The sequence below is a fragment of the Oryctolagus cuniculus genome, chromosome 1 (assembly GCF_051225735.1).
Source record: "Oryctolagus cuniculus isolate XC-2025 breed Fujian yellow rabbit chromosome 1, ASM5122573v1, whole genome shotgun sequence".
In the NCBI taxonomy this organism is placed as follows: Eukaryota; Metazoa; Chordata; class Mammalia; order Lagomorpha; family Leporidae; genus Oryctolagus; species Oryctolagus cuniculus.
Window position 1 is genome coordinate 182,108,588 of NC_142867.1, and position 13,123 is coordinate 182,121,710.

A 13,123-nucleotide genomic window follows, 5' to 3' on the forward strand; every position below is an offset into this window, starting at 1 on the left:
CTATCAATTATTTGTATGCTCACAGGCAATCTTTACAACCTGTTGGGGCAACTCCAGTCATCGGACACCAGCACTTCAGCAAGAACTCTATACTAAGTGATTTATAACATAGTTGTATCAAGGAATGACATGCAGTTGTTTTTACATTTTCACACTGGAGTGATTTTAATTATAGAACTAAAATATAGAGTACTCTGGGGCTTCCCATGATGGAGGTAGAGAAAAATGAATGTAAAAAAATCAAAAACTCATGACTGCACTGTGTAAAGCTACTATTTTCAAGGCTACACTTGGCATGCTGCTCCTATTGTTTGCAAATAAAGTGCTTTACATAAATGTTGCTGCCCCAAACATATACAGCCTATCTGAATTGAGCCATGAAGACATAGAAGGCCTTAAAAGACCAGTAACCAAGACAAAAATAAAATCAGTAATAAAGACCCTCCCAGCAAAGAAAAGCCCAGGATCAGTGACTTTACTGCTGAATTCTACCAGATATTTAAAGAACTAATTCCAATTCTTCTCAAGCTATTCCAAACAATTTAAATGGATGGAATATTCCCATATTCTATAAAGCCAGCATCACCTTAATTCCTAAACCTGAAAAAGATATAGTAGACAAAGAACTACAGACCAGTTCCCCTGATGAGCACAGACACAAAAATCCTCAACAAAATTCTAGCCAGTCGAATCCAACAACACATCAGAAAGATCATTTACCTGGGCCAAGTGGGATTTATCCCTGGTATGCAGGTATGGTTCAACATTCGCAAATCAATGTGGTATGTCACATTAACAAACTAAAGGATAAAAACCATATGACTATCCCAATAGATGCAGAGAAAGTATTTGATAAAATACAACAACCTTTCATAAAGACTTTAAGCAAATTGGGTATAGAAGGAACATTCCTCAACACAATCAAGGCAATTTATGACAAACCCATGGCCAGCATCATATTGAATGGGGAAAAGTTGGAAGCATTCCCACTGAGATCCAGAACCACAAGGATACCCACTCTCACCATTGCTATTAAATATGGTCCTGCAAGTTTTAGCCAGAGCCATTAGGCAAGAAAAAGAAATCAAAGGGATACAAATTGGAAAGAAGGAAATCAAACTATCCCTATTTGCAGATGACAAGATTCAGTATATAGGGGATCCAAAAGACTCCACTAAGAACCCATTAGAACTAATAAAATTTGGTAAAGCAGCAGGATATAAAACAACACACAAAAATCAACAGCCTTTGTATACACAGTCAATGCCATAACTGAGAAAGATTTTTTTTGAGAAAACCATTTTTATTATCCTCACCACCCACCACCCAGCTTACTTGTGCTGGATTTTATACCAAATGGCCAGATCTTGTAAAGCACACCTACATAACATTTCTTTCATATTTCAAGATATGAAAATAACTTTACAAGGTTAAGTACAGAGGTACACTGTGGGGAGCAACTCGGACTAGACTAAGTTACTGGAATTAAGACTTATTCTATGCATCTGCTCTCCCACAATATGGCGCTGAGAAGGGAGAAACAGCTTCTACACAGCTGCCTCCAGTTCAACCAATAAACAGCAGGACCTGCTCCTGATTGGAGGAGAGCAGCGTACTCGGCGTGTGGGTAGCAGAGTTGGGATTGGTGGAAGAGGACTATAAAGGAGGAGAGAGACAACATGCACCAGGAACATCTAAGGGGAACATCTATCTGAAGGAACACCTGTGCAGCCCCCGAGAGAGCCGGCCGGCGGTGTGCCGCTCCCCTGCAGAAGTGGGGAAAGTGGCCAGGGGGAACCGCCCTTCCACGGAGGTGGAAGGGACGGTAGCCAACCCGGGAAGAACCAGCAGCAAACCCGGGGAGGGCCGAGCAGACAAAAGAACAGCGCAGGGTCCTGTGTCGTTCCTCCACGAAGAGGGGGAGCGACAGTACACAAGACAGTGGACACTAAAAATCTATGTATGAGATTTTATCCCACCTGAAGCTCTTATATATTTGAAAAGTAGAATTCATATACTAAAAAATATTGCCCTTCTATAGTCCTGACAAGTTTAATGGAAGTGGGCTTAACCTGATTACAACACTAACACCAGTATCACTAATCTGATATTTACAAAAAAATTGTATTTTTCAATAAATTAAAGTCAATACAACACCCATGCAAGCTACAATGCTGTTTGGTGAACAGGATCCAACATCAGAACAAGTCTATGAAGTCCCAAACTTTACAAATGTGATCTTTTCAAACTGCATCCATTCCTCGCATTGAAGATGTGAAACCCAAGCCCATTCCTCTCTGTATGTGGGTCTGTGACCTTGCCATTTCATACTGAGCATCTAGACTTCTGAACACTTCTTGCTGCTTTAAAGTATTGTAACTTTCTTCATCAACTGAGCTACATCCAGCTTCATTTTCACTCTTAATATCCACTAATTTCCTAAATTTGACATTTTGGTCCTTGTTTCCAAAATTCAATTTTTCCCCTATTTCAGCAGACTGAGATCTATCCCCTTCTTTCTTGCCTTGCCAAAGCCTTTTCCTTTTTTTTTTTTTTTCTTTTTCGGCAAATGTCATGGGATTCACAGCAGCTGGGTTGTTGTAGCTAGGTACAACTTCAGGTCTCTGCCAACACTTTAGCCTGCAGGGCTGCCGTTTGAGCTGCCATAGCTATCTGAGGAGTTACTTGTGTTCCTGATGCCAACAGGGCGGCAACATTAAGAACAGAACCTCCAGTAGCGGCAGCCACTGCAGCTATTTCCTGTTTTGTTTTGTTTTTTTTTTTTCGCTGTTCTTGTAATTTCTTTGCCCTTTCCAACCTCCTAGCTAAAGTTTCTTGTGCATCCATTGCTGTGTTTCTGCCTCTAAAGGGAGGTGGACTAAGAGTTCAGCTTAAACTTCTGCTAAATCTTCTCGGTTTTTCAATTCTCTTCTTTCTGTCTCAACTTCTACTCCGTGTCCTACTCCTGCTTCTGGTGCTGTGCCTGTGTCTTTTTTTTTAACTTTTATTTAGTAAATATAATTTCCAAAGTACAGTTTATGGATTACAATGGCTTTTTCCCTCCCATAACTTCCCTCACACCCGCAACCCTCCCATCTCCCACTCCCTCTCCCAATCCACTCACATCAAGATTCACTTTCAATTATCTTTATATACAGAAGATCAATTTAGTATATATTAAGTAAAGATTTCATCAGTTTGCCCCCACACAGAACATAAAGTGTAAAATACTGTTTGAATACTAGTTATAGCATTAATTCACATTGTACAACACATTGAGTACAGAGATCCCACATAAGGAATAAGTACACAGTGACTCCTGTTGTTGACTTAACAATTTGACACCCTTGTTTAAGGCGTTAGAGTTGTTTTGGGAAGGGTCTCATACTGGACACAACAAATACTACCTGCTGCCCTGAAGCTTTGCCACAGACTAAATCATTCATGTGAGAGACCTGGATGGCACAAAGACTATGAGAAAGAAGTTTTAAGATCAATCCCATTCACAACAGCTGCACAAAAATTAAATATCTTGAAATAAATTTAACCAGGGACAAATTTCTCTGCAATGAGAATTACCAAACTTTAAAGAAAGAAATACACAAAGAATGGAAAAATCTTCCACATTTGTAGTTTGGAAAAATCAGTATCATCAAAATGTTTGTATTACCAAAAGCGATTCAATGTGATACCAATCAAAAAATCAAGGACATTATTTTCAGATCTAGAAACTAATAGAGCACCTAAAAGGTAATCTAAAGAAGTGAAATTGACTCTCTGAGATGTGAAGACTATGAACAGCCCTTGTCTCGACTGCTGAAGAGCAGAGTTTTTTTATATATTATTTGTTGAACTCTATACATAGTGTAGAGTTAATCTTATGTGTACAGTTAATTGAACTAGATCTTAGTAAAAAATGTAAGTGGTAATAGGAAAGGGAGGATGAAGAAGGGTAGGAATCACCATGTTCCTGAAATTGTATTTATGAAATGCATGAAGTTTATATACATTAAATGAAAGGCTTCTGGTTAAAAGAAAATTAACACTGGTAGGATGCATCATCATGTCTTCTTAGAGAACTGTCTGCTGTCTCACTCTGTACCCATTTTAAGTTTTCTGATCAAAACCCTGCTTAGTCTGAAATTAACATCATGTTCCCAGGTTTCACTGGACTGGTGTTATAATGGACTATCTGCATATTTTATTTTCAATCTATGTCTTTTTTTACTTTTAAAATATGTACGTACCTTAAGCTGTTATAAATGAGATGTGTTTAGCATGTAAAATGGCGCATGAAACTATTTATAGAGTATTAGCGGAAAAATCTAGACAATTACCAAAAATAAAAAGGTTGCTGCCACCACTATTGTCACTATGTACCTCTCTTCAAGGTCTCACATCCCAGAGAAAATAACACCTGTTATTGTGTGAAGAGCATTTCATTTTACTGAATACCCTTAAAGATGTGAATTTTATTATATTTGTGTATCAGAAAAATCTTAAGGTGGCATAAAACTGCCTCATCTCATTTTTTTATTACAAGACTACTGATGATTCATGGAAGGTATCTTACATATATTAGTGCCCCCTTATCTTCAAGAAAAACATTCCAAGACCCCAGTAAATGCCTGAAACCACAGATATTACCAACTCCTATCAATACTATATTTTCTATCCATATTTATAATAGTTCAATTTAGGCCGGCGCCGTGGCTCAATAGGCTAATCCTCCACCTTGCGGCGCCAGCACACCGGGTTCTAGTCCCGGTTGGGGCGCCGGATTCTGTCCCGGTTGCCCCTCTTCCAGGCCAGCTCTCTGCTATGGCCAGGGAGTGCAGTGGAGGATGGCCCAGGTGCTTGGGCCCTGCACCCCATGGGAGACCAGGAAAAGCACCTGGATCCTGGCTCCTGCCATCAGATCAGCGCGGTGCGCCGGCTGCAGCGGCGGCCATTGGAGGGTGAACCAACGGCAAAGGAAGACCTTTCTCTCTCTGTCTCTCTCTCTCACTGTCCACTCTGCCTGTCAAAAATAAAAAATAAATAAATAAAAATAAAATAAAATAAAAATATAATAGTTCAATTTATAAACTAGGCACAATAAACTATTAATAAAATATAACAATTATAGCAATACGGCATAATAAAAGTCATGTGAATATGGTCTTTTTTTATTTAATGAACATAAATTTCCAAATTACAGCTTATGGATTACAGTAGCTTCCCCCCCGCCATAACTTCCCTCCCACCCACAACACTTCCCTCTTGTACTCTCTCCCCCCTTCCCTTCACATCAAGATTAATTTTCAATTATCTTTATATACAGAAGATCCATTTAGCATATATTAAGTAAAGATTTCCACATTTTGCACCCACACTGAAACACAAAGTGTAAAATGCTATTTGAGTACTAGTTTATAGCATTAATTAAACACCTTAGAGTAATTGTGTATTAATTACAGAGTTCAACCAATCATTTTAAGTAGAACATAAAATGCAACTTTTGTATTGTTGTGGCTTCCCCCCCCAACCTCCCTCCCTCCCGTGGCCCTCCCCTCTCCCACTCCCTCTCCCATCCCTCCCTTCATCGAGTTTCATTTTCAATTACCTTCATATACTGAAGATCAACTTAGTATATACTAAGCAGGGATTTCAACAGGCTGCACTCACACAACCACACAAGGTATAGGGTATTGTTCGACTAGTAGTGTTGTTTTTAAGTTTCATAGTTAAAACATTAAGGACAGAGATGCTACGTGGGGAGCATGTACCCAGTGATTCCCGTTGTTGATTTAACAATTCGCACTCTTACTTATGATGTCAGCAATCACCCAAGACTCTTGCTATGAGCTGTCTAGGCTATGGAAGCCCCTTGAGTTCACTGACTCTGAACTTGTTTAGTCAAGGCCGTATCACAGTGGAGGATCCTTCCTCCCTTCAGAGAAAGGCGCCTCTTTCCTTGATGGCCTGTTCCTTCTGCTGGGGTCTTGTTCACCAGGATCTTTCATTTAGATTTTTTGCCACTGTGTCATGGCTTTCCATGCCTGTGAGACTCTCATGGACCTTTTAGTCAGATCCAAATGTCCCAAGGGTTGATTCTGAGGCAGGAGTGCTGTTTTGGGCATTTGCCATTCTATGAGTCTGCTGTGTGTCCTGCTTCCCCCACAAGATCATTGTCTCCCTTTTAATTCTATCCTTCATTATTTGCTTATACTGGTCTTATTTGTGAAAACTCTTCGACACTTACCCTATCTTTTTGATTGGTTGTGTATTTATACTTATCACTTTACCAAGTGTGCTGGCATTGGTACCTGCCTCCTTGGTAAGGTTGAGTTGAAATCCCCTGGCACATTTCTAGTTCCACCATTGGAGGTAAGTCCGAGTGAGTATGTGCCGTCCTATATATCTCCTCCCTCTCTTATTCCCACTCCTATGTTTCACAGAGATCAATTTTCTGTTAATTTTTAAACGCTTAAGAATGAATATGCCTTGACTGCAGAGTTCAACCAGTGGTCTTGTGTAGAACAAACAGAGCAACAACAACCACAACAACAACAACAAAAATACTAAAGGAATAAAATAGTAAGTTGTTCCTCAACAGTCTAGACAAGAGCTGATCATGTCATTATCTCTCATAGTGTCCATTTCACTTCAATGGGTATCATTTTAGGTGCTCATTTAGTTGCCATCGATCAGGGAGAACATGTGATATTTGTCCCTTTTGGACTGGCTTATTTCACTCAGCATGATGTTTTCCAGCTTCCTCCATTTTGTTGTAAATGCCCGGATTTCATTGTTTTTTACTGCTGTATAGTGTTCTATAGAGTACATATCCCATAGTTTCTTTATCCAGTCATCCATTGATGGACATTTAGGTTGATTCTATGTCTTAGCTATTGTGAATTGAGCTGCAACAAATATTGAGGTGCAAATGGCTCTTTTTTTCTCCCCTTGAATTCCATTTGGGTAAATTCCAAGGAGTGGGATGGCTGGGTCCTGTGGTAGTGCTATATTCAGGTTTCTGAGGATTCTCCAGACTGTCTTCCATAGTGGCTTAACCAGTTTGCATTCCAACAGTGGATTAGTGTCCCTTTTTCCCCACATCCTCGCCAGCATCTGTTGTTGGTTGATTTCTGTATGTAAGCCAATCTAATCAGAGTAAGGTGAAACCTCATTGTGGTTTTGATCTGCATTTCCCTGATGGCTAGGGATCCTGAGCATTTTTTCATGTGTCTGTTGGCTTTTTGGATTTCCTCTTTTGAAAAATGTCTGTTAAGGTCCTTGGCCCATTTTTTTATTGGGTTGTTTGTTTTGATTCTGTGGTGTTTTTTGATCATTGTGTAGATTCTAATGTTAATCCTTTATCTGTTGTGTAGTTTGCGAATAACGTCTCCCATTCTGTTGGTTGCCTTTTCGCTTTCCTGACTGTTTCCTTTGCTGTAAAGAAACTCTTCAATTTGAAGTAATCCCATTTGTTTATTTTATCTTTGATTACCCGTGCCTCTGGGGTCTTCTCCAGGAATTCTTCGCCTATTCTGATATCTTGAAGAGTTTCCCCTATGCTCTCAATTAGTTTCATGGTGTCATGGTGCATCTCTAGTTCTTTGATCCATGTTGAGTGGATTTTTGTATAAGGTGTAAGGTAGGGGTCTTGCTTCATACTGCGACATGTGGACATCCAGTTTTCCCAGCACCATTTGTTGAAGAGGCTGTCCTTGTTCCAGGGGTTGGTTTTAGGTCCTTTGTCGAATATGAGTTGGTTATAGATGTTTGGATTGATCTCCAGTGTTTTTATTCTGTTCCATTGGTCTATCCATCTGTTTTTGTACCAGTACCAGGCTGGTTTGATTATAACTGCCCTGTAGTATGTCTTGAAGTCTGGAATTGTGATGCCTCCAGCCTTGTTTTTATTGTAAAGGATTGCTTTAGCTATTCTGGGTCTCCTGTTCCTCCATATGAATTTCAGCATCGTTTTTTCTAGGTCTTTGAAGAATGACTTTGGTATTTTGATTGGTATTGCATTGAACTTGTAAATCGCTTTTGGGAGAATGGACATTTTGATGATATTGATTCTTCCAATCCATGAGCATGGCAGGTTTTTCTATTTTTTTTGTTTCATCTTCTATTTCTTTCTTTAGTGTTTTTCAACTTTCATCATAGAGGTCTTTGACATCCTTGGTTAAATTTATTCCAAGGTACTTTATTGTTTTTGTGGCTATCATGAATGGGATTGATCTTAGAAGTTCTTGCTCAGACCTGGCCTTATCTGTGTATACAAAGGCTGTTGATTTCTGAGCGTTGACTTTGTATCCTGCTACTTTACCAAACTCTTCTATGAGTTCCAGTAGTCTCTTATAGGAGTTTATCGGGTCCCCTATATATAGTATCATGTCATCTGCAAATAGGGATAGTTTAACTTCCTCCTTTCCCATTTGTATCCCTTTAATTTTTTTTTCTTGCCTGATGGCCCTGGCTAACACTTCTAGGACTATATTGAATAGCAATGGTGAGAGTGGGCATCCCTGTCTGGTGCCAGTTTTCAATGGAAATGCCTCCAACTTTTCCCCATTCAATATGATGCTGGCCATTGGTTTATCATAGACTGCCTTAATTGTGTTGAGGAATGTTCCTTCTAACCCCAATTTGTTTAGGGTTTTCATCATGAAAGGGTGTTGTATTTTGTCAAATGCTTTCTCTGCATCTATTGAGATAACCATATGATTTTTGTTTCTCAATTTATTAATGTGATGTATTACATTGATTGACTTTCGAACCTTAAACCATCCCTGCATACCAGGGATAAATCCCACTTGGTCCGGGTGAATGATCTTTCTCATGTGCAGTTGGATTCGGTTTGCCAGAATTTTGTTGAGTATTTTTGCATCTATGTTCATCAGGGAGGTAGGTCTGTAGTTTTCTCTGTTGTGTCTTTTCCGGGCTTAGGAATTAAGGTGATATTGGCTTTGTAGAAAGAATTTGGGAGGATTCCCTCTCTTTCAATCATTTTGAATAATTTGAGAAGAACTGGGGTTAGTTGTTCTCTAAATGTCTGGTAAAATTCAGTGGTGAAGCCATCCGGTCCTGGGCTCTTCTTTTTCGGTAGTACGTTTATTACTGATTCAATTTCTTCCATGGTTATGGGTCCGTTTAGATTTTCTATATCTTCACAGCTCAGTTTAGGAAGGTTGTATGTGTCCAGGAATCTATCCATTTTTTCCAGGTTCCCCAATTTGTTAGCATACATCTCTTTATAGTGGTTTCTGATGATTCTTTTTATTTCTATTGTGTCTGTGGTTACATTTCCATTACTATCTTTGATTTTACAGATTTGGGTCTTCTCTCTCCTTTTTTTGGTTAGTTGGGCCAATGGTGTGTTGATTTTGTTTATTTTTTCAAAGAACCAGCTCCTGGTTTTGTTGATCTTTTGTATTGATTTTTGGTTTCAATTCTGTTTATTTCTTCTCTGATCTTTAGTATTTCTTTCATCCTTCTGGATTTGGGCTTGATTTGCTGCTGTTTTTCTAAATCCTTGAGGTGCATGGAGAGTTCATTTGTTTGTTTCCTTTCCAGCTTCTTGATGTAGGCACCAATTACTATAAACTTTCCTCTTAGCACTGCTTTTGCTGTGTCCCACAGGTTTTGATAGGTTGTGTTATCATTTTCATTTGTTTCTAGAAATCTTTTAATTTCCCTTTTAATTTCTTCGATGGCCCACTGTTCATTTAGGATCATGTTGTCCATTCTCCATATATTTGCCTATGGTGTAGAGATTCTTGGGTTGTTGATTTCGAGTTTCACTGCGCTATGGTCTGAGAAGCTGCATGTTATAGTTTCAATTTTTTTGAATTTGTTGAGGCTCCCTTTATGGCCTAGCATATGGTCAATCCTAGAGAATGTTCCATGTACTGGGGAGAAATATGTGAACTCTGTGTCTGTGGGTGGAAGGTTCTGAAGATATCTATTAGGTCTATTTGGTCTATAGTGTCAATTAGCTCTGTTGTTTCCTTGTTGAATTTCTGTCTGGTTGATCTGTCCATTGGTGAGAGTGTGGTGTAGAAGTCCCCTGTTACTATTGTATTTGAGTCTATATCTCCCTTTAAATCCTTTCGTAATTCTTTCAGGTAGCCAGGCGCCCTGTAATTAGGTGCATATACATTTATAATAGTAATGTCTTCCTGTTGGATAGGTCCTTTAATCATTATATAGTGCCCTTCTCTGTCTCTTTTAATAGTTTTTATGTTAAAGTCTATTTTGTCTGATATTAGGATGGCCACACCAGCTCTTTCGTGATTTCCATTAGCTTGGAGTATCTTTTTTCTTCCTTTCACTTTCAGTCTGTGTGCATCTTTGCTGATAAGGTGTGTCTCCTTAAGGCAGCATATAGATAGATTCTCTTTCTTTATCCAATCAGCTAGTTTATGTCTCTTTGTAGTGGAATTAAGACCATGCACATTCAGTGTGATTACTGTTAAGTACTGTCTTTTCCCATTCATGTTTCCTGAAACGAGCTGTTTATGTATTTTGAACTTTGTTTGTGGGTTACTCTACATTCACTTTTTTTTTTGTAGTGAAGTTCTTGTTTTTGTATTTCTGTGTGCAGCACGTCTTTGAGCAAGTGTTGTAGGGTTGGACGTGTGGATACAAATTCTTTCAGTTTCTGTTTGTCTTGAAAGATCTTTATTTCCCCTTCATTCATAAATGATAGCTTTGCAGGGTATAGTATTCTAGGTTGGCATTGTTTGTCTTTTAAAATTTGAAATATATCATGCCATTGTCTCCTTGCCTGTAGTGTTTGCGATGAGAAGTCTGGGGTGAGTCTGATTAACTTACCCCTGAATGTGATTTGTTGCTTTTCTCTGGCACATTTTAGGATTTGTTCTTGTGTGTCACTGAGCTGAGTGTTGCCACAATGTGTCATGGTGAATTTCTCTTCTGGTCTACTCTGTTCGGCGTCCTGGCTATCTGTTGTATTTGTGTGTTTTTATCCAGCTGCCTTTGTTTGAAGTTTTCTGATATTATTTCGTTGAAGACACCTTCCAATCCATTCTCTCTTTCCACCCCCTCAGGGACTCCTATTATCCGAACATTACACCGTTTGAATCTTGTAGGTCTCCGACCGTATTTTTTAATTTCTTCTTCCTGCATTTGAACTGACTGTATTATTTCTGGAAGTTTGTCTTCGAATTCTGATATTCAGTCTTCTATTTCATCTGTTCGATTTCCGAGTGATTCCACGGTGTTTTTCATATGGTCAATTGAGTTTTTCAGTTCCAGTATTTCATTCTGGCTTCTCTTTAGGATCTCTAATCCTTGGGCTTGTTTTTCATTTAGCTCTTGACACTGTTTCTCATTATTTCTAAGTATTCTGATTATTAATTCTCTGAATTCTTTTTCTGGCACGGTTTCAACTTCTTCTTCTTCAGCCTCTGTTATGGTTGGTTTAGCCTGCTCCATTGGCGAGTTTATATGTTCTTCTATATTCTTATAGTGGGTTTTTGTTTCATTTTTTGGCATTCCGTCTGGGTGGTTTTTCAGGTTGATTTCCCTCTGCTATAGGCTGCTGTGAGTCTGTACCAATATTTAGTGTAAGCAGGCTGCTCTACCTTCTAGAGTTTATCTATCTTTTTACTTACTTATTTATTTTTTGTAGCTTGAGTGGTCTGGTGTCAGGGCTTTGAGGTGCCAATCTCTGGCCCTTGGGGGCTGGTTTCCTTGTTCCTATGATCGCCCTTACATGTCTGTGCCTGTGGTTCATTGGTCAGCCACTCTCTCTCACTGCACCTCCTGCGTGAGGAGTGTCAAGTAGCTCCAGACCACCTTTGGACTTCACCCCTGCTGCTTCCTCCTTCAGAGCAGAGGCCAGCTTCCTTTAAGCCTGAATGTAGACAGACAGGATGGCTGCACTCTGCCTGCTGCAGCTCTGATCATGGGCTGGGCGGCTCTTGGGGATCCCTCAGTTCTGGATCCTGCCCTCTTCCCGCAGGTGCCACTCAATTCTTTTTTTCTTTTTTTTCTTGTAACTTGAGTAGACGGGTGTCAGGGCTTTGAGCTGCCCTCCCTCGCTGCCCACCCCTGTGCAAGGAGTGTCGCTCCATTCCACCTTTGGGCTCCGCCTCCGAAGGTTAGTGCCGAGGCATAGACAGTTCTCCTTTAAGCCCAAATGTAAACTAACAAAATGGCTGCTTCCCGCCCACTGCAGCTCCGAGGAGGCACCAAGAGATACTGGCTTGCTCAGTCTCTCAATTAGTACCCCTGAATCGCACACTCTTTCCACAGGCGCCACTCACTCTGTTCCGTTTGCTATTTCCTCCCCCACTCAGTCATGCGTATCTCAGTGTCCATCCCAGGGTGGGTTGGTGGAGGGGCAGCAGCGGCTGTTGCAGAGGTGCTGGGCGAGTGCCCCATCTCACCTCGGCTTCCAGCACTGGTGCGTGCACACTCCTGCTGGTGTCCTGTGCCTCAGGCGTCCGCGTCCTCCTCGCAGGTCCACCCTGTCTCCCCAGCTCCAGAAGAGCTTCCCTTTCCCCAAAACTAGAAATTCTCACCCCTCTTTGAACCTTCCCTTCCCGGACCTTCGGTGTGCTCCCTCCCTATTCCGCCATCTTGAACTCACCATCCCATGCTTCAAAACCATGAATATGGTCTTTCAAAAATACCATACTCGGCCAGCACCACGGCTCAATAGGCTAATCCTCTGCCTGCGGTGCCAGTACCCCTGGTTCCAGTCCCGATCGGGGTGCCAGATTCTGTCCTGGTTGCTCCTTTTCCAGGCCAGCTCTCTGCTGTGGCCCAGGAAGGCAGTGGAGGATGGCCCAAGTGCTTGGGCCCTGCACCCACATGGGAGACCAGGAGGAAGCACCTGGCTCCTGGCTTTGGATCCGCATAGCACGCCCGCCGTAGCAGCCACTTGGGGGATGAACCAACGGAAGAAAGACCTTTCTCTCTGTCTCTCTCTCTCTCTCTCTCTCACTGTCTAACTCTGCCTGGCAAAAAAAAATACTATACTGTGGCATGTACCAATGCCATCTCACTAGTCCCAGTGATCAATTTCTGTTCACAATTGATCATAATGATAGGACTAAGAACCAAAGGGATCACAAAAACAAGAATAGTGTCTGCAAATACT

General features: G+C 40.7%; 1 pseudogene; it reads right to left on the reverse strand.

Annotated features, from left to right (window-relative positions):
• Nucleotides 1-2,243: 2,243 nt before the first annotated feature.
• LOC127484782 (arginine/serine-rich coiled-coil protein 2 pseudogene) overlaps nt 2,244-13,123 on the reverse strand; it is a 42,510-nt pseudogene continuing 31,630 nt past the window's right edge.